Consider the following 26,220-nt stretch of genomic DNA (forward strand, 5'->3'; position numbering starts at 1 on the left):
TCACCCATCAGTGTAGACAGCATTAAACGTGAGATGACCAGACAGTATGGCTTCCCTTGTGTTGACACATCGGGAAGGACACAGCTTTCCTCTAAAGTTTTCCTGCTGGAAAGAAAACAACCTGAGTTTCATGAAGCCTGGCAGAGAACCAGCTTACAGGAAGTGTGGGAGATTAAAAAGAAAGACAGACAGACACTTCTTCAATGAGAAGGTTAAGAAGCTAAAGCATAACACAGCCCACAGGACAAGGACCCACGCCCCAGTTTCTTCAATAACTAAATGCCAGAGGAAGGAAGAAAGAGCTACAAAAGACTGAAAGTGGTCGGAGAGAGACACCACCCAAGAGCCATGTGGGGGTCTTGTCTGTTTCCTGAATCCAACAAAGCACGTGCAGAAGCTGTTTTGCTTTGCAGTTTTTCTGTGCACGCCTACTGGGGAAACCACAGTGATCAAATCAAGTGTGCGCGGTGAACGCGGTGCAGTGGTTGTGGTGTTTAAAGAACAATTTCGGGCCGGCATCGCGGCTCACTAGGCTAATCCTCCGCCTTACAGCGCCGGCACACCAGGTTCTAGTCCCAGTCGGGGCGCCGGATTCTGTCCCGGTTGCCCCTCTTCCAGGCCAGCTCTCTGCTGTGGCCCAGGAGTGCAGTGGAGGATGGCCCAGGTACTTGGGCCCTGCACCCCATGGGAGACCAGGAGAAGCACCTGGCTCCTGCCTTCGGATCAGCGCGGTGCACCGGCTGCAGCCCGCCGGCCGCGGCGGCCATTGGAGGGTGAACCAACGGCAAAGGAAGACCTTTCTCTCTGTCTCTCTCTCTCACTGTCCACTCTGCCTGTCAAAAAAAAAAAAATGATATGCCATCTAGAATTTGCTTCAAACTACTCTAAGTAAAAAAAAAAATCAGCAACAACAAAGAGCAAAGAATAGGTAAAATAAAATGTTGATTATTACGGAGGCCAAGAGATGAGTGAGTTTCATTATGTTGCTTGTTCTAGTTCTGTACATGTTTAATATTCATCATAATAAGGGTAAAATGTTAAAAGACATAATGGTGCCTGAGAATAGACTCTCCAAGCCCAAAGGCAAGATCATAGCTGGATGTGGAAATGATCAAGTTCTTCCTTTATGGAGGTAAAGTTAGCAACTCAGGGGTCAGGCTTGGGCGAGGTGGGACACCCACATTCCGCATGCAAAGTTTCTGGCCAGTGCTCACTCTGGAAGGCAGCAAGTGACGGCTCAAGTGCTTGTGTCCCTGCCACCCACGTAGGAGACAGATAGAGCTCCAGGCTCCTGGCTTCAGCCTCAGCTATTGTAGGTGGGGGGAGTGAACCAGAGAATGGGAGATTCTCTCTCTCTCTCTCTCTCTCTCTCTCTCTCTGCCTTTCTAATAAAGAAAGAAAATACAAAAATGTTCAAGTTCATGGTAAAACACAATTTTTAAAATATTAATATTTTTTAATTTTTTTTATTTATTTTTTATTTTTTGACAGAGTGGACAGTGAGAGAGAGACAGAGAGAAAGGTCTTCCTTTGCCGTTGGTTCACCCTCCAATGGCCGCCGCGGCCGGCGGGCTGCAGCCGGTGCACCGCGCTGATCCGAAGGCAGGAGCCAGGTGCTTCTCCTGGTCTCCCATGGGGTGCAGGGCCCAAGCACTTGGGCCATCCTCCACTGCACTCCCGGGCCACAGCAGAGAGCTGGCCTGGAAGAGGGGCAACCGGGACAGAATCTGGCGCCCCAACCGGGACTAGAACCCGGTGTGCCGGCGCCGCAAGGCGGAGGATTAACCTAGTGAGCCGCGACGCCAGCTAAAATGTTAATATTTTTTGAAATGCTACCAACTCAGAAAAACCACGAGTTTTCACCACAGTTGCGAGGCTCCCCAGGAATATGCTACGGAAGCCAAAAAGGAAATGACTAAGAGATAAACCCGCATAAAATGGAAGAAGAGATGCACTCCGTAAAGTACTACTGCAATATCTAAACACATGTAACGAACAGGGGAAGTTGTATAAGGCACATGTCAGGGAAAAGTTTAACATTGTCATGAAGCTAAAAACATGACATGCATCTCTATCTATAACATAAGAGCAACAGAATATTAATATTCTCCTGAAGTAGGCAAAAGATGGCAGAAGAAAGTTCTGGAACAAAGGGGAAGAAAGGTCTGAGGCTGAGCAGGAGGCTTAAGGGGAAAACAAGAGTCCGGAATGCCTTGTCACAAGGCCAGGGTATGTTCTAAAGGCGTGCACGACACTGAGAGGATTAATGCATTAGAGAACAGATAGCGTCCGTGCATGACAGTTCCCAGAGGCTGTTCTGTCACTAGGCCGCTGGTGGCTTCCACATTGGCCTCTATTTCCTGTCTTTATGCAGCAGAATTGTCAGCTGCAACACCGGCAACCCATACAGGTGCTGGTTCACATCCCGGCTGCTCACCCAGCTTCCTGCTAACAGCCTAGGAAAAGCAGCAGAAGGTGACCCAGGTGCTTGGGCCCCTGACACCTATGTGGGAGGCCTGGGTGAAGCTCTTGCCTCCCGGCTTTGGCTTGGCCCAGCCCTGGCCATTGCTGTCATTTGGGGAAGGAACCAGCAGATGGAAGATCTCTCTTTCTCTGTATCTCTCTCCCTCTCATTCTGTAGCTCTGACTTTCAAATAAATAATAAGTAAAACTAATTAAGAGGATGCCTAGTCTGCAGCAGTGAGTGCAGGCAAAGTCCACTCAGGTGCTCAGAGAAAATTGTTAGTGCACCACTCAGGATCCTGAGCCATGGCCTTGGAGCCAGAAGGCTGGAATCCATCTTCCTTTTTGTCCTATGGGATACAAGTTTGGGCTTCAGTCTATAGCAAGTGGAAAATGGGACTCCTAGCACATGAAGTGTTTGTTCTTGCAAATGTGTAGGAATATAAGCCACCTACTAAAAAGCAACTGGATATAACTTAGTGCATGAGATTAAAACAATAAAAGCAATGCGTCTAACACATCATCTCTTTAAGACCCAAAATCTTAATCTGTCCAATGAGCACACTCGAACCTATTGCACTTGTTGGTCAACTTTGAGCTCTAGTCTGCAGTAGAAAGTGCGCCCTTGTAGGACCCAGGGTGTAAAGGTGCATTCTTGGGATTTTGTAGAAGGTTGATGATTTTCTCCATCCATCTTCTACAGGATGGACCTCACGGGTTAGCCACTAGCAGGGAAACTCGCCAGCCTTGACAACCCACTAGGTGAGGGCATGTGGCCCACGATTTACTTCCATGTACATTTCCCCCAGGAGAGTGAGTCTACGTGGAGCTGAGCTGCCCTGGTTCCCATTCTGCAGCAACAGGGCTGTTTGGGGACAGTAAAAGGCCAGGGGCAGTCCCATGCCTCCACGAGAGCCATGACCAGAAGTCCTACCACTCCTGGACACAGAAGAGGCAGGTCCATGCCCAGAACCCCAGGTTGCTCAGCCACTCTGATAAAGCAAATGCCACATGTGTGGTACATGTCAATAACATGAGCACAGCGAGAGGCTGACTGCAAGGGAGAATTTGAATGAATGCATTTTTTTACGATTTTATTTGAAAGGCAGAGTTACATGAAGAGGAGTGGATGAGAGAGAGACAGAGAGAGAGAGAGAGAAAACAGATCTTCCATCTGCTAGTTGGCTCCCTAAATGGCTCAGACCACATGGGTTGCAGGGGTCCAAGGACTTGGGCCATCATCTGCAGCCCTCCCAAGTGCATTAGCAGGTAACTGGACTGGAAGCAGAGCAGCCGGGACTCAAACCGGCACTCATCTGTCGGTTGAACCCTTTTGTGTCACAAACACCAGCCCCAGAAACACATTGGTTTTCCACAAGTTAAAACCTGATTGGAATGCTGCCGCATCTCCAGAACGTGAGGCACTGACCGGTCACCATGACAGGAAACGCCGATGCTGACTTTCGTGATAGAACAGACACTTTCGCCCCTACACAGCCCTCCTTTCGTTAGACTTGGAGAATCTGGCATAGGAATAAAAAGACTAGAGGAGAAACAGAGAGTGACAGCGGAGGGAAGACCTTGACCATGAACTCTTGGCTGCAGTTCTGAGTGCTCAGCGTGCGTTGTCAGTTTGGCACAGAGAGAATGAACCAGGCCACGTGCAGGAGTCACTGGAGCTTCCCAGCCCTTAACTGTTTGCTCACCTGGGGTCGCCCTCTGAGACGCCTAATACAAGGTTGAAGTGCTTTCATGTTTTCAAGTCATGCGCTCATTTTTTAGAAATATTCTCACTAGTGGAAAAATTATGAGTCTTTGTATCTGAAAGCTGGTATTCTGGGTCCCTACCACCCATGTGGGCAATCTGGATGGAGTTCCGGGCTCCTGGCTCTGGTCTGGCCATTTGGGGACTGAACCGGCAAATGGAAGTTCTCGCTCACTCTCTGTCAATCTTTCTTTCAAATAAACACAGTAAATCTTTAAGACAAAAAGTGAGCAATAAATTCTTAGCTACTACATTCACAACCCTACGTATGCCTTCTGCTTTATGGAAACTGGGGAGTTAAACTCCTTTAATACGGGAATATCTCCTGTTTAAACCTCTGCTTGTTCACCGAGCACCATTGTATGCATAAAGCTTAAGCAAACAGCTGTCTGTCTGAAGCAGAATAAGGTCAACCAGGCCAAGAAATGGAGTGGGATCAGAGTCTGCTTTGCAGAACCAACTAGATGATTGTAAGGGAGACACTGGTCGGCAGCTGTGTTCAAAACAAGACACAAACAGCGCGGCCTCATTAACTCCCTTCAAACTGATAGCCGTGTTTCACTTCCTGTCAAAGTTGCCTTAACACTTTCCATCAAAATCATCCGCAAAGAATTGAAACGATCACCCCTTCCACGTTTGCCTTCCAAAGGCCCCACTCTGCTTTCCTTTTGAAATAATTCAAAATTACTAATATACCGTTCTGCATATGCATAGAGTTTTTGTCCAGAAAGCTCTCGTGGCCAAGTGGAACTGTTTGCCTGCAGAGCCAGGAAATGGTATTTCATGATTAAATCAGTCGGAGCGCGCAGCCTGCCTGCTCTACATTATAAGGCTATGACGCTCCAGCAACAGTTTTAACTTTCTCAGACCCAGGCAGGTCTCATTCTTCCAACCTCAGAATGTTTGCTTTGGAAGGGATTGCTACACAGAAGGGGAAGGGACCATACGCAAAGCTTTATCATTGAGGGAAAATACCCCATAAAACAAAAAATAACTGCATTTCATTATGATGGCCTGTTGTGTGTAACGAGACTGTAGGTTGGGTTGCTACACACAGCGTCAGGCTACTCTGCACGTGTCTGCCTGGGCTGCAGGGGCCGGGCCCTGTGCAGCCCAGCCCCCTGGTCTTGATGTGAATCATTACAATCACAGACATTTGCTGCTGTTATGATTGACGTGAGTCAGCTTGTGATCCGGGCAACCATTTGGATATTCATGGTTACGCCTCAAATTTGTTGCCTGATCTGAAGTCATCTACAGTATACTCTGGTGAGAGAAGCTAACACACAGAACACTACATGGTTTGAGAAATTAAAAAAAAAAAAAAAAAAGGAGTTACTAGGGGTCAGGAATGAAGGTAACACCTTGCCAACATGCTGAAGCGTTCTGACCCTGTCTGGTCTGCCTTGGATATATCAAAGGATTGCTCAGTGGTTTCTCCACACACTCCAGCTGGGGTGCAGCTCAGCTATGACAAGCCAGACCCTGGATATGTTGGCACCAGAATAACGGCTTGAGCCACCACTGTCCACTTCCACGGTGGATCCTCGACAGAGAAAGGACCAGGCTCAGTCATCCACGCTCTCCCCAACCTGACCACCTATCTGCACCTTGGGATGGGGGCCATCACTGGTCAAAGGGAAAGACTGGACTCTGTGCAAAGCTGAGGGGACATCAAAAAACCTGGAGTCGCATCCCTCTAACTAGTGATGGGGTGTGTGGCTTCTTCTTCCATCTACTTTTCCTTTTGCTTCCACTATGGAGAATTTGAAATCTGTTTTTCTACAGGACATACTGGAGAAAGGTGTTTGCCAACTTCTAATTTGGCTGGGCATCCTGTGTTTTTGTCGGTTCACTCTGGTCATCCTAAGTGTTGCCCAACCAAGAGTGCCTTCTGGACTCCTTAAACGACAGGAAAACACTCACAGAAGCAGGTCTAAACCCTGTTGTTCATCTCTCCCCCTTCTCCCCTCAAGCACTTTTCCCCGGAGTCCAGGATCAGGTCCAGCCTGTCACCCCCCTCCCCTGCTTTTGTGATCTCAAGCTCTGCTTTCCCTTCCCTGTAATCTGGTCTCCATGGGCTATCTCATTGCCTCTTTTTTTTTTTTTTTTTTGACAGGCAGAGTGGACAGTGAGAGAGAGAGACAGAGAGAAAGGTCTTCCTTTGCTGTTGGTTCACCCTCCAATGGCCACCGCGGCTGGCGCACCGCGCTGATCCGATGGCAGGAGCCAGGTACTTATCCTGGTCTCCCATGTGGGTGCAGGGCCCAAGCACCTGGGCCATCCTCCACTGCACTCCCTGGCCACAGCAGAGAGCTGGCCTGGAAGAGGGACAACCGGGACAGAATCCGGCGCCCTGACCGGGACTAGAACCTGGTGTGCTGGCGCTGCAGACTGAGGATTAGCCTAGTGAGCCATGGCGCTGGCCTTCATTGCTTCTTCATCGCTAGGGTCTGAATGTCTCTCCAGTGCACACACGTAGGAAGCTTCCTCCCCAGTGCAACAAGGTTGAGGGGTGTTAAGAGGTGAAAAGGTGTTAAGAGGTGTTAAAAGCCAGGAGGGCTCCACACTCTTGAACATGAATGTCAAGATCACCGCACTGGGTTCCTGCTAAAGGAAGAATCTGGATCCGTTCCCCTCTTGCTCTCTCTAATGCCCACTGTACTGTCCTGTTTCTCCCATGGGATACATAGCAGGAAGCCCTCACCAGATGCAGGTCCCACCACCACCTGGGACCTCCCAGCCTCCAGGACTGCAAGAAATAACCCGTAGGGGTCGCTATTGTGGCCCTGAATTAAACCACACTCTGCTAGGCTGGCATCCCACACGGGTACTGGTGTGTGTCCTGGTTATACCTCTCTAATCCAGCTCCCTGTTAATGCACCTGGGAAAGCAGCAGAAGATGTCCCAAGTGCTTGAGCCCCTAAAACTCAAGCAGGAGACCCCAATGAAGCTCCTGGTTCCTGGCTTCAGCCTGACCCAGCCCTGGTCTTTATGGCCATTTGGGGAGTGAACCAGCAGATAGAAGATATCCTATCTATCTATCTATCTATCTATCTATCTATCTATCTATTTCTATCTCTGTGTCTCTCCCTCTCTCTCCATAATTCTGCCTTTCAAATAAATAAATCTTTATTTGGAAAAAAAAAAAAGAAAGAATCCTGTGCTGTTTATAACATCTGGTATCAGGCACTGTATTACAGCAACACAAAACAGCAAACCAAGACATCTATAACCCTACTGATGGCCTTCTAGGTCTAACTATAGTCAATGTATGTGTTGGTTGTGCTCGATCCTACTGGGTCACAGAGCAGGGATCCAGACCACCTGGGCCTTGGGGGCTCTCCCCCACCCCCCAGCTCACAGTTGGCTTCCTAGTAGCTAACAAAGAATGTCTGAATGAATGACACCTCCCAGAAGGTCTGAACAAGCCCTCCCCTTTGTTACGATTGTCCTAAATTGCTTATCAGGCATGGGATATTGCCAACCTCACTCATAGCAGTAGCAACAGAAGGGTGTCACGCCTTCTCCAAGCTGCTCTGTGAGAACCACGAACAGCACAGTGGAACCTGTGGCCCTTTCCAAGGCCACGGCCCTGTGGCCTACAGATGTCACCCCAGGCACCTCCATGTGCTTGTGGGCTGGCTCAGCGATCCAGTGGGTGTCAGACTTTATCAGATGAGCCAGTGAGGATAACCTCAAGGAAATCATATGCAGACTCTGCACCAGCTCAGAAAGAATCCAGGACTCCCAGAGCCAACTGTAGCTGATTGGAACCACGATGGACAGGCTTGCTCTGAGCCACACCCTTAGGAGCTGGATGTCTGTGGTGCTTGGCCTCGCACCCCAGTCTGAATGCTTCATCAGGCTGGATGGGGCGGGGATCCCTGCAGAGCACAAAAGGCTGGTGGCACCTCCAGCTGCAAACCCTCAAAAGAAAACACATTGCACCCAACCAATTCTTCCTCCATAGTCTGGATGCCCTGGTAGCCCCCAGCTTCCCTGGCAGCTGCCACCAGTGGGAAGTTGAGCGGGCAGTGATACACTAACGAGGTTTCCAACGGTCTTAACTCCTACCCCTTCTCCTGCACATCAAGGAGCACCTTGTACAACATGCCGACACTACACATTTCTCTTCCTTTCAAATCCAGGGCCGGCTGGCACCACCCTCTGTTACTTAGCACAGTCGCCCTGCAGTTGCTTGCCTATCTATGTCACCCCAGAGCCCACTTCCTGGTCCCCCTAGACGTGTGCAGTGCGCACCCAGAGCACACCAACTCCATGGTGGTGAGATGCACGTGCAAGTGTTCAACGTTCAGAGGCTCCTGGGATCTCCGTCTAGACTGGGAATGCGGTCACAGAGCATGGAGGCCTCAGCAGACAACGCCCAGACACGCCACCAGGGTGCAGCTGGAATCCTTGCAAGACTTGGGAGCCACGGCAGGTGGGAGAGCAGGGAGCTGGAGCTGGGGTCACCCTGGCAGGTGGTGCAGGCTTTCGCCAGAGAAAAACAGAGACCCAGATTTGACGTGGGGACAGAAGAATAACCACAGGACATCAGTCGTAGCTATTGTGCCTACTCGGGTTTCCAAAGACATCTAGGGTTCCTCCTTTGGGCCAGTGCTCCACCAGCCACTAAAAAATAGCAGAAGCAGATGTGACCTTAACCGTGGGGGTCTGTCTGTGGTTTTCTCCCAGGCTCCACTCAACTGCAGTCTTCCCGGGGTCAAGGGTGTGCGTCTGTGTGGATGCTGCAGCCCGGGGGGCACTGGGTGGCCTTACGAAGGAATCCTTCTGCTCATTTTGGGTTGCTCTAAGAAAGTGAAGCGGGACTAAAGGCAGAAAGACACAGAGAAAGAAATTTGTCAAGAGAACGTGAGCGGGATGATTCCCACGGCTTGATTCCTCCAGCAGTGAAATGAGCCTGCCTTTGGGCAGGACGCACTGCCTTGCCCTGGACCTATTCAAGCCCGGGGTAGGGCCGCCTCTGACAAGGACACTGTAGAAGGAATTCAGATGCATGTGACGTGGCTATCAGGTCTCTTTCAATGTGACTTGGTGATGACGTTGCTGTTTTCAGCGTCTCTTGGGGACCTGTGAATGAGTCAGCATCTTGCAGAGACGCAAAAGCAATGAGACGCAGAGAGATTTACAGAGGGACTCGGGATCCTGCAGGCCGAGAAGCCCCACTGTCCGCCATCTGCCAGCAGAGGCCCAGGAAAGCCAGTGGGGTGACCCAGTCCACACCTGCAGGCCCTAGAGTCAAAGGTGCTGAGGCCCTCAGTGGGAGGGAGGTGGAGTCAATGGTGCACAAAGAGGGAGAGGGAGCAAACTCACCGTTCCTCCGCCATATCCGTGGACTGGACGAGGCCCACTTGCATTGGTGAGCGTGGATGTTTCACACTCAGTCCGTGGATTCAGATTCTAGTCTCTTCCAGAAACATCCTTCCAGACACACCTGGAAAGTCACGTTTGACCTGCTATCTGGGTATCCCTTCGCTCGGGCGGTCAAGTTGACCAATCAAGTTAACTGTCACAGACTTGCAAGGAGATGTAGGCCACCCCCTTAACATTTAACGACTTTGTAAAAGAGCTGGGGAGGAGTGTGGATCCTTGGCCTTTACCTTCCTGGGTAATCAAAACCTTTGTTCACAGATGCTGTATGAGGCAAGAACACACCACCAGGAATCTTTTCTCTCCACCACCTTCTCTCTGCGCACCACCTGCCCTCCGCCAGCTATATAAGGACCCTCCTTCACCTTACAAACCACATCCAACAAAGGAAAAATTCAGGAGTGGAAGAAGGCGAGGAGAACTCATCTCCTGCAGGAGACAGAGCCTCGTCCCATGCGGATCTGTGGCTGCATTCCATTCCGGTGACACACGTGCTTGGAGGGACATCTTCCTTGAGACACAATAAAAATTGAATCTCATCTCCACATCTGGAGCTAAGTAGGAAAATTACCTTAATTAAACACAGCCGAATTCAAACGCGTGGTTCACCACATGGAGTGCTCCGGCCTCTGAGGACCAAACCTGATATTCCAGAAAAAGCCATTTTCCACGGGCATTTGTGCACGTGCCCACCTATGGCCTTCAGACACGTGGACTCCAGCAGAAGAAATGTGGCTCCTTAATTGTCAGTGTGGTAAAGAGATCCACAGTGTAATAAGAAACAGAAGGCAAAAACAACTCGCTGAAAAGCGAACAGAACGTCCAACAGCTGCCCGGGCCACACAGCCTTCCTAAGCAAGCAGGTTGAACACTTGTCCCCCCAGTCACATCATAGATGGGTTTCTTTGTTCTAAATAAATTAACTCTGCCTTGGCCGGCTGTTGGCTGTTTTTGGTCACAGGTAGTAAAAAGCTATTGACTGTGGGAAAGAAGTTAGAGAAATGGAATCGTAGATCAACGGCACATAAAACCAAAGCCCTGAGAAATGGATTGTTTAATCCTGAGAGGAGGAAGTAAGTACAGGAGTGCCCGGAACAGGGTGAATGGTCCAATTGTGTGACCAGCAATCCAGAAAGGCAGGCTATGCTAGGCTCTCCCACAGAGCAGGCTCTCATGGCGGGCCAGAATTCACTCTGAGTCATTAAAAAAAACTCTATTAATAAACTGCTAGAATGCTTGTTGCACCTGAAATAGAATAGGATGCAGTGGATGCCAACTGCACTCACCTTGACCTTGACTGGCTTTCTCCTTGGCTCAAGGCACCTGAGGATGCCCCCAAACACTTTGGTGACCCAAATGAAGTTCCAGGATCCTGGCTTCAGCCTGGCCTCGCCTGGGTCATTTCAGCCATTTGGAGAGTCAACAAAGTAGACGGAGAACCCCCCCACCCCGCCACGCATACTTTCTCCATGTTTCTCCCTCTGTCTGTCATTCTGCCTTTTAAAGAAATATCTTTTAAATAACAAAAACATGCCCCAATACAAAACCCAGCAGAAAGGCAAAGCAATGTTGAAAACTAAAGAATGATTCATAAAAAACATCTAGGAAAATGTCATGAATGAGACCAAATTTATCAAAAATTATTATAAGTGAGAATAGATTAAATTACATGACAGAAGCATATAGATGGGGATGGGAAGTCCAAGATTATTTTGTTTAATAACAAAACTGTATTAAAATTACATAAAAATATTGATATCCATATTAGTGTTCTCCAGAAAAAGAAAAACAGGAGATTGATTGATTGATTGATTGATGATTGATATGTAAATAGATACAGATAGATGATGGAATGGCAGATTCAGAGATGATAGGTAAATAGATTGATGAATGATAGATGATAGAAATAGATATGACAACTCGATAGGTAGATTGATAGATTAGAGATGAAGGTAGGTAGGTAGGTAGGTAGATAGATAGATAGATAGATGATAGATCAGAATTCTTTTAAATTAGTGGGTATTTACCTGCTTGATTATTCTTTGTTCCCATGACTGGAATGTCTGAAGCATGAAGTTTGGACGCTGGTGGGATTTTTCTTTATTATTTACAATTGTGTTTCTAGTGTTTAGCATAGTTCTCAGCTCTGAATACACCAAACGAACATTCTGCAAACACCCAATACATAACATCACACCCAGAAGCTCCAAGAATACCTTATGAAAATATATTTTAGAGGCCGGCATTGTAGCATATCAAGTAACACCACTCACTCCCTGCGATGCCAGCATCCCATATGGGCACTGGATGGTGTCCCAGCTGTCCCACTTCCAATCCAGCTCTCTGCCTGAGAAAAGAAGAGGAAGATGGCCCAAGTGTTTGAGCCCCTGCCACCCACGTGAGACCCAGATGAAGCTCCTGGCTCCTGGCTTTGGCATGGTCCAGCACCAGCCACCTGGGGAGTGAACCAGCGGATGGAAGACTCTCTCTCTCTCTCTGTCTGTCTCTCTCTGTCTTTCTCTCTCTCTGTCTCTCTGTCTCTCTCTCTCTGTGTCTCTCTCTCTGTCTCTCTCTGTCTCTCTCTCTTTCTCTCTCTCTCTCTGTTTCTCTCTCTCTCTCTCAGTAACCATGACTTTCATAATAAATAAATAAATAAATACATCTTTAAATATATGGATAAATGTTTGCGCCAAAATAAACTTATCTTTTAATTCCATTTGCCATGAATTTTTTAAGTACCCTTGGATACACATATGGCAGTGTGGTTGCGTCACATGTGAGAGCATTCCTGCATCCCAACAGTGAGTATAAATTCCATGATAGATCTTTAGAGCACTCAAAAATTGATGCTCGGGTCAGGAAAAAAATATCTCAGTGTGTATTTTAGAATTGAAACGCTTCACCCTACTTTCTCAGAATATAATGAAACTAGAAGTTAATCACCGGCCGGCGCCACGGCTCACTAGGCTAATCCTCCACCTTGCAGCGCCGGCACACCAGGTTCTAGTCCCGGTTGGAGCACCAGATTCTGTCCTGGTTGCCCCTCTTCCAGGCCAGCTCTCTGCTGTGGCCTGGGAGTGCAGTGGAGGATGGCCCAAGTGCTTGGGCCCTGCACCCCATGGGAGACCAGGATAAGTACCTGGCTCCTGCCATCGGATCAGCGTGGTGCACTGGCCGCAGCGGCTATTGGAGGGTGAACCAACAGCAAAGGAAGACCTTTCTCTCTGTCTCTCTCTCTCTCACTGTCCACTCTGCCTGTCAAAAAAAAAAAAAAAAAGAAGAAGAAGAAGAAGAAGTTAATCACAAAAGAAGATCTGAGCACTTGGCTGTTCCCATAGATCTGGTGCTACATGGAGTTAACAAGCTGAAGCCGAATTCCAACTAGGAAGCCCCATCCAGAAACCTGGGGTGTTCGGTCAAAGCAGTACAGGGAAGAAAACCTATAGGATGAATTGTTTTTCTAGATGTAAAACTAATGCACTAATTGACGTGCCCTTGACACGTGGAGATAGCAAAAATATAAATAAATAAATAACCACACAAAACAAAATTAATAGGAAAAATCGTAAACCAGTTTTTTAATAAAGAAGGAAATGACATAACGGAGAAGTAAAACAAACAGTTGGTTGTTTAAAACACACACACACACACACACACACACACAGAAAACCCTCTTTAAGTCAGGCCAAGCTCAAGAGAAGGGATGAAATATAAACAGCACCAGCAATGAGAAAAGGCCAATAACCACAGACACCGCAGAGACAAACAGATTATAAGGGAAAGTCACGTTCAACTCCACGGAACACAGGAGACTTTTAAAATGAACCGGGAGGCTCGTTACGAAAACAAACTAAATGAAGTCAAAATGAGGGAAGTGGAAGACGCTACAGGAACTGCTCTGGGGCTCAGACAGGAGCCGGCACCACCAGACTGAAATCCTGCACACCACCCTGGAACCTGCAGCCTGCAGCCTCCGGCCACCACCTCCAGTTCTCTCATCCATCTCCACGATCGACCACAACTGATTCTGTGTGTCCTCGTTTGTCAACAGATCAGGCAGGGCCAGGCACCTGGCCTCGCTAGCTGGCTAAGAGGTTCACAGCCCACGAATCTGGGTATCTGGTTCAATTCCTGGCTCCAGCTCCTACATGGCTCAAGTCATTGGGTTCCTGCACCCCACACAGATCTGGACTGAGTTCCCAGCTCCGTGCCCAGCCCAGCTCTGGCCATTGCAGGCACTGCAGAGTGATCCAACTGATGGAGGGGGAGTGTGCTCCCTGTGCCTCTCAAATAAGAATCAAGTAGGTGCATCTTGCTCTCAGGTTCTGGGTCCTGCGACCCCACATCTGTGTGACAAGCTCTGTCACTTCTTCCCTGGGAAACGGACTCTGTATAAACCCAGGAATGGAGATCAAAGACTTGCTGACCCAAAAAAGACACACGGCCACCACATGACCATAGGAAGCCCTTATTGCAAAGTAGAGTGCATTTAACCATCAGTTCAGCAACCCCGTCTCAGTGCCCACAAGTAGACATTCACTTACTTCCTCAAGTTCAATGCCATCCATTGAGGATTTACTTATAAATCCACATCTCGCCCTATTTCATTCATCCTTTCCTTGTTGACTGAGTGCCATTTCTAGTAGCTCCAGAGCTTTACACAGATGTGTGCTCATCCTTGATATTCTCAGGGCATGGCTTCCAGGAGCGCCTGCAGATGCCAACATCCACGGTGCTCCAACTCCTTACGTAAAACGGTGCAGCACTTGCCCATGACCTAGCACAGCCTCCAACACACTTTCACCCCTAAACGACGTTGAATCCAGTAACTGCTACGATAAGTGGTTGTTCTGCTGATCATTAGAGAATCATGACAAGGACACAAGACTATCCGTGTTCCCTGCAGGTGCAATATTTTCCTGCAGATTTCGGGTCACCAGTTGGTTGAATCGATGGATGCTGAACCTGCAGATGCAGAGGGCGACCGTATCTCCACCAGACACCGCCTCTCGACAGCAAGCCCCCAAAGTGATCCTTGACCACTGACGCTCCTTTTACACGTTCGTGGATAAGAAGTGCCCAGCTTACATGGGAATCATGAGGGATATATAAGAGAAGACACCCAGCAAGTGCTGCCAACATGATTAAGGGACAACTCGAGTCGCTTCTATTCTCACCCTTCCTTGCCCCCAACTTGAGCCTCGCGTGACCCGTAACCCATGATAACCTCACCTGGCCCAAGTACAACTTTCTTCCTTCACAACCAGCCCTCTAAGGTGGGCATTGGGGGTAGGGCTAACACACTTGTCGGGGCACCTGCTTCCTACCTCGGAGCGCCTGGTTTCCATTCTCAGCTCCGGCTCCTGATTCCAGCAGTGTCGATGGGTTCCTACCGCCTCTGTGAGAACTGGGACTGAGTTCCTGGACCCCAGCTTTGGCTCCCAGTTCCAGGTCCAGCTGCTGTGAGGAGTGAACCAGTGGATGGGAGTGTGTTCATCCTCATTCTCTCTCTCTCCCTCCCTCCCTCCCTCCCTCCAAGAAATATTCTTAATAAAAGATGTAACCCATGTGTCACCTGCTCTATGAGACACAAAGACCCCAGGTACCACGAGCCCCCTTAACCCTTGCATTTGCAGATGGCATGAAGACCCTAACCAACTCTCACACCACATGTTCTCCCGGCTCCCAGAGCTCCAGCCACTCTGCCCTTCTTTGGCTTCCTTGAACTCTCCAAGGCCTGGATGGTTCTGCCCCAGAACTTCCCCTGGTGGTACTCGAATCATCATCCCAGAACCAATCTCTCTTCCCACCCAACCCTGACTCTTGTCCTTTTTGCCCCATCTTCCTTACACTCTTCCTGTCACTTCCTGCAAGGATTTTCTTCATAGCCACTGCCTAGAATGGTCTTTCTCCACCACATTACAATGTAGGCTCAGCGATACAAGAGGACTTAGCGTCACGACTTGAATTAATGGATGGATGGATGGATGGATGGATGGGTGGATGGATGGATAGAAGGGTGGATGGTGGATGGGTGGATAGGAGGATGGTGGGTATAGCTGGATGGATGGATGAGTGTGTGGATAGGTGGATGGGTGGATGGATAGATGGGTGGATGGTAGATGGATGGATGGTGGGTATAGCTGGATGGATGGATGGATGGATGAGTGTGTGGATAGGTGGATGGATGGATGGATAGATGGGTGGATGGTGGATGGATGGATAGGAGGATGGTGGGTATAGCTGGATGGATAGATGAGTGTGTGGATAGGTGGATGGGTGGATGGATGGATGGGTGGATGGTAGATGGATGGATGGTGGGTATAGCTGGATGGATGGATGGATGGATGGATGGATGGGTGGATGGTGGATGAGTGGATAGGAGGATGGTGGGTATAGCTGGATGGATGGATGGATGGATAGATAGATAGATAGATAGATAGTTATTTGAGAAGAAAAGAGGGAAGAAAAAAACCGAGAATGCTCTCATTCACTGGTTCATACACCAAATGCCCACAATGGCCAGGCCAAAGCTAAGAACTGGGAACTCAGCCTAGGTCTCTCATGTGGGAGGCAGTCATGAGTCACGAGTACTGCCTCCCAGGGTCTACACTGACAAGAAGCTGGAGTCAGGTACCAGAGGCCAGAATTGAACCCAGGTACTCTGATGTGGGCTACAGGATTCTTAATCACCATATACCTGCTCCATTCGAATGCAGTCTTAACATTTGTTCAAGCGCTTTTTTTTTATATAACTTAGCAGTGTTACTTAACTCAGATGGTCACAGGGATAGCAAAGGAGTGAAAAATAAGCCATCAGCCTCACATCATTGCCTTGAGTCCGTCCAGCCTAAAGGTTCCAGGGTGGTGTTTCAGAGGGCGACAGAGCACGGAGACAATGAAGAAGCTGAGTTGCCGGTAATTAAGATGTGTCTCTTAGAAATAGGATGGTGACCCAGGGTCAGCGACAGGAAGGATTTGGGGCTTGCATTGTTTCGCTCGGCTTTGTTTCTGCCTTTCAATGAAGGGTTTGATGATGTTGGCAGGTCACTCGCTGCACAAGGAGAGGGCCAGCGCCGGGGATGGCTGACGTCGCTTCCAGCTTCGATATCATCATTTCAGGGCTCTTTGTGTCTAAGCAGAGCCCTGATCAGATGGCGCCCCCAGAAGAAAACCTGTGAGGCCCTTGGTGTCTGCAGCAAGAAGACGAACTCGAATCCCTTGACCCTTGAGACTAAGCTTTCCATCTGACCCTCTCCCCCTCCCCACCACCCCACTTCCACGCTCCAGACCACCTGTGGCCGTCACCCTGCTGCCTCTGGAAGCTTGTCTCCCGATGGAGAGCTCTGCAGAGCTGGGACACGCAGGCTGCCTTTGCCGGTCTGTGCATTCCCCCTGGCCCACGTCCTGTTGAACCTCCCAGCCTCTGCCTTTGGCAGCAGCTTGCTTGAAATTGCCCTCTCTTGGGGTTGCAGGCTGGCTTAGCCCCGACTGTTGGCCAAGCAGATGAGTGCTGTCTTCACTGATTCTTGCGGCTTCTTCCTCAGAATTGGTGATTGCCCTGCCCCTCGGCTCACAGCGGTCTTCCCTCCCTGCCAGTTCCCTCCACACTGCCCCTGCCAGCCACGGGACAGCAGGCACCCATCCCTAGCTCTCTCTGCACAAGCTCCCTGCTCCCAGAATGAGACCCTGCACATGGAGAACATAGCACCAGAGCCAGCCTCCAAGCTTCCTTGGAGCTTGGAGCAACTGTTTTTGGTTTTGTTTTGTTTTGTTTTGTTTTTACATCGTTCCCTCATCCACTTGTATAATTAAATAAATAAAAATTTTGAATAGTGTATACATACGACACAAAACCCAAAAAACATTTTTGGTTAAGAGACATATAATTCAAAGTTTCTGTCTGCAGATTTACTTCACCCAGCACACAAGGGCTGGTCATGCCAAAACTGAGTTCCAAGTGTGTTAAACAAATACCCCAGGAAACTTTATTTTCTTTTTAGTTTGCACAATAAATAGATTATAATGTATTCCAAGGTGTACATGCATGTAATACAGTCACAGCCACTAAGTACTGTGGGAGTTTATTTTTGTTGAAATTATTCTGATTTTATATGTCAAAAACAAATGAAGGAATGGTGCTGTGGCACAGTGGGTAAAGCCACCGCCTGCAGTGCCGGTATCCCATATGGGCGCCAGTTCAAGTCCCTGCTGCCCCACTTCTGACGCAGCTCTCTGCTATGGCCTGGGAAAGCAATAGAAGATGGCCCAGTCCTTGGACCCCTGAACCCGTGTTGGAGACCCAGAGGTAGTTCCTGGCTCCTGGCTTCAGATCAGCACAGCTCCGGCCATTGCAGCCAATTGGAGGGGGCACCAGCAGATGCAGATGGAACACTCTCTCTCTCTCTCTCTCTCTCTCTCTCTGCCTCTCCTCTCTCTGTGTAACTCTGACTTTCAAGTAAATAAATAAATCTTTAAAAAACAAAGGTTTTGCAATGCAAAGTCTTATTCCATCTCTGGCTCCCTCATCACTCAAACAGCCAAGATCTCCTACACAGGGAGGCAAACACAAGTTTTAAATCTTTTTCAGATTTTGCTACTAGTAAATGAAGCTATGCCTCTGTAGAGTTGACCATTTCCTAATTTGCTGCCTCAATATCAAGTACCTGCTCCCATGTTGCCACTAATTAAGGTAACACAAGATGGTCACAACAGCTGCTGAGCCAGTCCAAAGCCAGCAGCCAGGAACTTCTTCCAGGTCTCCCATGCAGGTGCAGGGGCGCAAGCACTTGGGCCATCTTCCACTGCTTTCCCAGGCCACAGCAGAGAGCTGGATCAGAAGAGGAGCAGCCGGGCCTCAAACCATTGCCCATATGGGATGCTGGCATCGCGGGTGGAGGCTTAACCTACTATGCCACAGCATCGGCCCCACGGTCTCAGTCTCCCCTACTTGACTGCAGGTATCCTGAACACAGGGTTGGATCCCATTTTACTTTACAGCCTTAGCATGTACTGTGTGGGGAACACATGAGTTGTTCCAGAATCAAATTGATGGAGCCATCCCATTCACAACTCTATCATCGCAGGAATCAATAAACACCACCTACTCACAGCGACTTGGAGAGCCACAGGGTCAGATCCACCGTCTCCACTTCTCTCCTCCTTCCAGAGCAGCAAGCAGGGCTCAAAGGCCCCTACCATGAGTGGCATCAGACACAAGCCTCCCCTTCCCCCTAAGTCGGCCTTCCCAAGCCCTGGGGCCACTTGCTGTCTGGACAGTGCCTGCAGAGAAGCCCAGGGGTCAGGGGGCTTTGCCCTGAGGACTGGGGTGGCTCCCAGCTTGTGTGCCGTGACCCTGGCGATTCCTTATGGCTCACTGGGATCTGGCCTCTCTGATGGCAGGATCCTCCCTTTCCTAACCACCTTCCTCTTTCCTCTGGATTTCTCACTGCACACCTGCTCTGACCCCAGCAACTGCAGTCACTGAATATGTCTCTCACCCGTCACAGTTTGTATTTGGCACCACAGCCTTTCTAGCTATTTGGATTCTTCACCTGTGACTAGTCCTTACCACCAAAATTATAATAATAACAACAACAATAATAATAAAAATATTTAAGAGGAGGGAAACTTAGTCACACAAAGCCCAAGCAATCTGCCCTAGGTCACAATCTAGGAGGCAGAGCCAGGCTCCAGGGGAAGCTGCCCAAGCCCTCACCCTCACCAGCTCCAAGGCTCAGGGGCACAGAGTTTTGCCCAGAGAGTAGACCTTGACTTCAGAAACAGTGGTAAGATTTGGTCAGGGGAATCTTCCTGGATGGTAACCAGTTGCACACAGATTAATACAACCCATGAGATTGGTCAGCAAAACCAATAACTGGTTCAGAGAACAGGTCCACTGGGAAAAATAAGGGCACTTAGAGCTGTGTTTTGCACACGCTGGAGCAGAACCCATGTCGTTGCTGAAGAAGCAGGTCTGACTCTGTTAGCCCCATTCCTGCCCTGTATCCTCATCGCTCCCTCCCGCACCCACCCAGGCCCTGGACAACCAGACTGCAGCCAGACACAGCAGAGGAAGTGCCCGTGTAGAGGGCCAGACAGCGAGGCCTTCCGGGGGCCCCCTTGCTGACTGTCTAGCAGAGAGTGAGCAAGACCCCCGCTGGCGCCAGAGCTCCATAGTCTTCCCTGGACAGCAGCGAGCGGGAGGTTTTCAGCGTGTGAATAAGAGAACGAGTACATGAGAGAACAAACAGGGCCCCGACGTCACAGGTGTTAGAGGCCTGGGCACCTTAGCCTGTATCCAGGTTCCTACCTGCACAGACAGAAGAATTCCAAGCAGAGGCATCAAGTGTAGTGCCTAAGTGAGAGCAGGCTGTATTTAAGAGAGAGACGATGACCACGCATTCGCACGTGAGCGTGGAGAGATAACCGTCCCGAGTGGGCCTCGGAGCTGCCTGTGGAGAGATGCGAGGGGATCTGAAAAGACCCCCACGTGCGGTCAAGTGCAAATGAAGGCCCCGCCCCCTTCTGTCAGGTAGGGGTGGTGCCTTCACTGAGTAAGCAAGACAGGGTGGAGTCTTGGCACGCGTGAAGCTCTCTGGGGAGTTCACGGTGCCGGCCCAGGCTGAGGGCCGAGAGAGAAGTTACAACGCGAGGCTGGCAGAAATTCCAGCTCTCCTCCCTGCCAGCCCTCCCGGCTCTGCCGCAGCCCGGGTCAGGGAAGCCTGGTGGAGGGCACGGGGTTCCAAGGAGGGAACCCGTCAGAAGTCCCTGGGAAGGTGGCCCTTGCTTGCTCTCTCATAGGCTGGAGTGGACCGACACAGAAGAAACAGCTGCTGCATGAAGCGCAGAGGGGCCTGGAAGGGAAACCCCCTTTCTCCTTCCAAATGCTCCCCCTCGTCCCCTCTCTGACGTCAGTGCCTGATTGCGACGTTGATAAGTTTGTCCTACGTCTGTTCCCATACTTGGAGGGTACAGTTCCACCAGTCTTGGCCTTTGGCTACCGCGAACTGCAACCTAACTTAGTGTGCAGACTAACTCTAGAGTGTCTCCTGGCAACAGAGAACTGAGTGTCGGCCAATCAGAGGCCGCCAACTGACAGCGCATGCATATAGTCGGCACGCGCCTGTCTGGGTTCGCAGCCGCTTTCTCCTCTCTGGGTACCCCGACCGCGGTGGGGCGGGGCAGTCAGGACGACACTGGCGCCCTGGGCTGTGCATCTGCCACTCACATAAACACCACTACACTGATCGCATGTCAGCCTTCCCTTGAACACTTCTGTCGGGAGCAGCTCTCAGCGCAGCGCTGGCCGCCAGGCACGTGTGGCGTGCATCCAGGAGCCATCTGTGGCTCTGAGCTCTCACACCCCGCAGGCCCTGGCTGCTGACTGAGCCAACCACCAGCACCCCGAGATGAGGCCTGGCGCTCCGCCTGTACCCGGCCCAGGACGGCGAAGCACCAGCCTCTGCTCCACCCCCGTGCTGATCCCGCTGGCTGCAAACGCAGCATCCACACCAAACAGGAACGCGCGGGGTTGGGTCTCCAGCTGACCCCGCCTCTGCAGTGTTTTCCTCCTGGGGCCCCCAGCAGGGAGCAGGCAGACGCAGCCCGTGAACCCTCTGTGCCCTGTGGGTGCCGCCCGGCTCTCCTGCCCAACGGCACGTCTCCCACCTGCGCCTTGTCTCCTGCATCCTCCGCCACACAGGGTGCCTGTGCCTGCATGCTCTGTTGTCATCACCACATCTCCCAGTGCCCTGCTTAGGCCTTACAGGCAGCCAGAGGCTCCCCGAGCACTGTGGGAGGACCTCACCCTGGGCGACAATGCCTGAGTGTGTGACCACATCAGAGCATAGCACACGTTCCCTGCAAAAACACGACCTTGTCTTTTTTTTTTTTTTTAATTATTTTATTTATTTGAAAGTCAGAGTTACACAGAGAGAGAGAAGGAGAGGCAGAGAGAGAGAGAGAAAGAGAGAGTTTTCCATCCGCTGGTTCACTCCCCAATTGGTCGCAACAGCCAGAGCTGCACCGATCCAAAGCCAGGAGCTTCTTGTTGGTCTCTACGTGGGTGCAGGGGTCCAAGCCCATCTTCCACTGCTTTCCCAGGCCATAGCAGAGAGCTGGACCGGAAGTGGAGCAGCCAGGACTCGAACCGGCATCCACATGGGATGCCGGCACTGCAGGCAGCGGCTTTCACCCGCTACGCCACAGAGCCAGCCTCCACAACCTTGTCATAGTCAGGATAACTCTGCAGAAGCAGCCCCTTGCTGAGATTCAGAGAGACCACACCAAGCACCCAGGAAGGAGCTGGAGCCAGGACACCACCCTGGTGTCCCCCCAGTGAGTGGTGGGCACAAGGGGACTGCAGAGCAGTTTCCCCATGGCAGGGAAGGCTTGGTGCATTCGGAGCGCTGTGGGTGCTACAAGGCGCCCTGCCCAGGCACTTCTTGTACCGCTCTTTCTGTAAGCACAAGGCAGGGCTCTGACCTCGCAGAAGCAAACTAAACCTGCACCCCAGGGTCTAGCGAGGTCATTTTAAATAGCTTGGTGATGACTGCAAGGAAAAGTCTGGGGCGGGCTCTGTCCCAGCTGGGAGCGCTGTACTTGGGCCGTTGGCTCCCCAAGGTCCCAGGCTTTGATGTTGACGGGCTCCCATCAGAACACACAAAGACCCTGGGCGCCCCTGCTTCTAAAACAAGAGCACAAGAGTATCTCCCGGGCTGTGGATAGCAGGAAACAGCCGCAGGGTCCTGCCTGCCTATTTATCCTTTGAAGAGGAACATCAAAAACAAACACACAAACCGAAAACAAAGGCCGTAACCCAGTCCAAGAAAAAAAAACTTTATAAGGGGTCTTCAAAAAGTTCATGGAAAAATGAAACTCAAATTTAAATATATTTTGGTGTCCAAAATGTGAAATGTATGCATAGTTTAGGATAGAGATAGAGATATATAGAGATAGAGAGATAGAGACAGAGAAAGATAAAGAGATAGAGAGAGATGGAGATAGAGAGAGAGAGATGGAGAGAGATATAGAGATGAAGATGGAGATAAAGATGGAGATAGAGATAGCTATATAGAGAGACAGATAATATATATATATATATATATAGAGAGAGAGAGAGAGAGAGAGAGAGAGATCTCACATTCTCCGCAAGTTTTTGGAAGATCTCTTGTGTTTCAGGGTGATGGTGGAGAGAAACCCTGGGAGGATGAGAAAATAAAGAGTGAGGTGGGTTCTGTCCACCCACCAGTGTGCCCAGTGAGGAGAGGAGGGGTCCCTGGGGGTAGTATCATCAGACACCAAAGTGCTGAGTCCCAAACAGATAATGCAGCTGAGTCAGAAACCCGCTGGCTCGGATTCAACTGATGGATTCAGAGCAGGGCTTGGTTTTGGCCTCCAGGGGACAGAGGAGGTGGATGGATGGCCTGAGTAGGAGATCGGGAGGGTGTGGCTCCAACATACTCTGGTTCCTCGCTCCAGGAAGGTGATGACAGGGCCCAGAGGAAGGAGCCGAGACACTGAGTCCGCAGACACGAGTTTGAATCTTGACTCAGCTGTTGCTGAGCGGGGAAGGGACCTGGCTGACTGGAAGGAGAGCCCCTTGGGGCATTCGCATAGCCGGCCAAAGCAGCAGAACGAATTGCTGGAGTCAGGAAGACAGGAATTTTTCCCATTGGGTTCTGAGGCTAGATGGATGGAAGCCGAGTGTGGAAAAGCAGGAGGACTGGGAACCGGGCATTGCACCTCCCAATCCCTCCCCACACCGAGAGCTGAGAATCCAAAGACACATTGTCACCTGAGCTGAGAATCCAAAGACGCATTGCAACCTGCACCCACCCATTCTCATTTGGATATGTTCTTCCTCAACCGAAGAGGGAAGAAGCCATGACCTCCCACAACTCTCTGAGCACTCTGTCTTCTAAAGCTATGCTCAGCTCTGCTAGAAAACAATGTTCAGGCCCACATTCTTTCCCCGGATACGCATGGCGCTGTCGGCTACACCCTGGGGGCTGCACCTTGACCCCTAGCATTCCTGCGTGTTGGAAGAGCTGTTACTACAGCCAAGGTTTCTATGCGCTTGTCCTCAGCCAGGGACCAACCGGCACACTGATAGTCCCAGACCAGCCCTTCCAATCCACGGTAACCCCTGGATTGGAGACCACTTGCAAGAGCAGAGAGCAGTTGTGAAACTCCGTCATCGTTTGCTTAACAAGAGAGGTGGCCCCATTTCCTGGTCCAACACCCAGCGCCTTACCTGGCCCCAGATCCCACCTGGAGACACTTTGCTGTCCTTTGTCCTCTGTTGCTTCCCTGCAGGAAAGCTGGAGTAACTCCTGCTTGCTATGATTTTGCACAGGGTCTGATTATACCTTGTGATTGTGCTTTGCACCCCCTCTTCCAGTCCCACTGCCTGGAATTGCAAGCCCTCGTCATCGCTCACGGTCACTTTCCCTTCTTGAACTTTCTGAGTGTGCACGTACGTGTGAGTGTGCACGCGTGCGTGCGTGCATGCAGGCCAGCCTCTCTGTCAAGCTCAGGTTCGCTTAGCACTCAGCCTGAGCATGAGAGACACACTCTGTATGTGTTCGCCTGCTGAACTCACGTTGAACCTGTGAGTTATCATTTCCAGTTTAGAAACTGAAGAGGGTTGCAACGATGGGCATCCGAGAGCTCAGATTAGCACGTCAAGAGCATCTACTAGCACAGGGGCCATGTCCATGAGGTGCTGGGGGTCGCGACAAACAGAACAGAACATTTTTCTGCCCTAGCTGTCATCTGGTGACATTTGCCAGACACTTCAACAACTGCAGCACCCACAGCAATGCAATGGTGTCTGCTCCAACCCTCCAGGAAGATCAGATCACTTGGGGAGCCGCAGGCGTCCTGTTTGAGGGACACCTTCAGGTCCCCGTGGAGGGAGCTTTCCTATGGTTCAGAGGATAGAAGGAGGGTTTGTGAATTTCAGGAACTCCTTGGGGTCCACCAATGGGTCAGCCTCTCCCTTCACAAAGCTCTTTGCTATGTACCTGTGGGGCAAAGGTCTAGAACCATTGGATTCTCTTTCTAGCCAAAGAGGCTATTTAAGAGACATACATGTTGTCTTTGAAAACATCGTTTGTAAATCTATGAGGTTAGGGAGGGATTCTTGTTTAAAAATTGACATAGGGGCGGGCGCTGTGGCATAGCGGGTAAAGCCACTGCCTTGCATTGCCGGCATCCCATATGAACGCTGGTTCAAGTCCTGGCTGTTCTACTTCCAATTCAGCTCTCTGATATTGCCTGGAAAAGCAGTGGAGGATGGCCCAATTCCTGCACCCACATGGGAGACCTGGATGAAGCTCCTGGTTCCTGGCTTCAGATCTATGCAGTTCCAGCTGTTGCAGCCATCTGGGGTGTGAACCAACGGATGCAAGACCTCTCTCTCTCTCTCTCTCCCTCCCTCCCTCCCTGCCTTTCAAACAAAATAAATCTTTTTTAAAAATTGACATAAAAATTGGTCATATGTATATGGTACTGTGTGATGTTTTGTTACAGGTATGTGTTATAGAATATCCAATCAGGGTAAGTAGATTTATCCTTCCAAACATTTAGCACTTTGTCAGAGTGAAACGTCCAACACCCTACCTTCCTGCTTTCTTAAGTGGAGAGATACACAGTACAGTACCTTAATATTATGTGTGGTCACCCTCCTATGCGGCAGAATTCCAGAACCTCTTAGTCCCATCTAGCAATTAACCTTTCCCCATTCCTCCCCCCTCACTCTCCCCAGGTGCTGGTAACCACCATTCTACTTTTAGCTTCTATGGGATCACCCATGGTGTAGACTCCACACATGAGTGATTTCATGTGATATTTGTCTTTCTGTGCTTGGCTCATTCCATTTCATATAATGACACCCCATTGCACCCCCCAGGTCATGGTAGACCACAACATTTCATCATTTGTCATGGTTGAATAACATCCCCTTGTGTATGGACCACATTTTCTTCATCCATTCACCAGCAAAGGGGCACTGAGTGTGTTCACATTTCCTGGCTATTGTGAACAGTGCCGCAATAAACATGAGAGTTCCAAGGTCTGTTTTCATTTCCCGTGGTTGCCTACCCAGGAGTGGGATTGCCGCATCATAGACATCATAGGGTGGTTCTATTTTTGGTTTTTGAGGGTATTTCCATGTTGTTTCGAGATAGGACTAGCATTCTCATCAACAGAGTGCAATGGCTCCCTTTTCTCCACACCCTCACCTACACTTGTTGCTGTTTGTCTTTTTAATAACAAAAGCCAATGTCCCTGGAGTGAGGGGATATCTCTTTGGTTGAATTTAACCCAAATTGTTTTTCTTTTTTTTTTGTTTTTTGTTTTGTTTTAGCAACTATTGGAGATGGTGTTGCTTTCTTGATTTCTATTTCAGATGATTCATTTAGTGGCGTATAACGACACTACTGGTTTCTGTAAATGGATGCTGTATTCTGCAACTTTGCCAGATGTATTAGCTCTCACAGCTTTTTGGTAGATTCCTTGGGGTTCCCCACGTATAAGATCGTGTCATGTGCACAGTAACAGTTTGACTTCCTCCTTTCCAATTTGGGTGCCCG

The 26,220-nt window shown here is 49.9% G+C and overlaps 2 long non-coding RNA genes across 7 annotated transcripts in view; both read right to left on the reverse strand.

The window, feature by feature from the left end:
- LOC103345535 (uncharacterized) overlaps positions 1 to 26,220 on the reverse strand; it is an 82,262-nt gene that overhangs the window by 16,243 nt on the left and 39,799 nt on the right. For 5 of the 6 annotated variants that reach the window (XR_016221859.1, XR_016221858.1, XR_016221853.1 and 2 more), the window contains exon 3: positions 5 to 105. This is a non-coding gene — a long non-coding RNA (uncharacterized LOC103345535). The remainder of the gene's footprint in view (positions 1 to 4; positions 106 to 26,220) is intronic. The other variant, XR_016221856.1, reaches the window with a different exon arrangement.
- LOC149122167 (uncharacterized) lies at positions 1,516 to 12,105 on the reverse strand. The gene is made up of 3 exons (XR_016221862.1): positions 11,896 to 12,105; positions 11,650 to 11,790; positions 1,516 to 9,686 (listed from the first exon to the last, which is right to left on the reverse strand). It is a non-coding gene; the product is annotated as an uncharacterized LOC149122167 (long non-coding RNA).

The sequence above is a fragment of the Oryctolagus cuniculus genome, chromosome 15 (assembly GCF_051225735.1).
Source record: "Oryctolagus cuniculus isolate XC-2025 breed Fujian yellow rabbit chromosome 15, ASM5122573v1, whole genome shotgun sequence".
NCBI lineage: Eukaryota > Metazoa > Chordata > Mammalia > Lagomorpha > Leporidae > Oryctolagus > Oryctolagus cuniculus.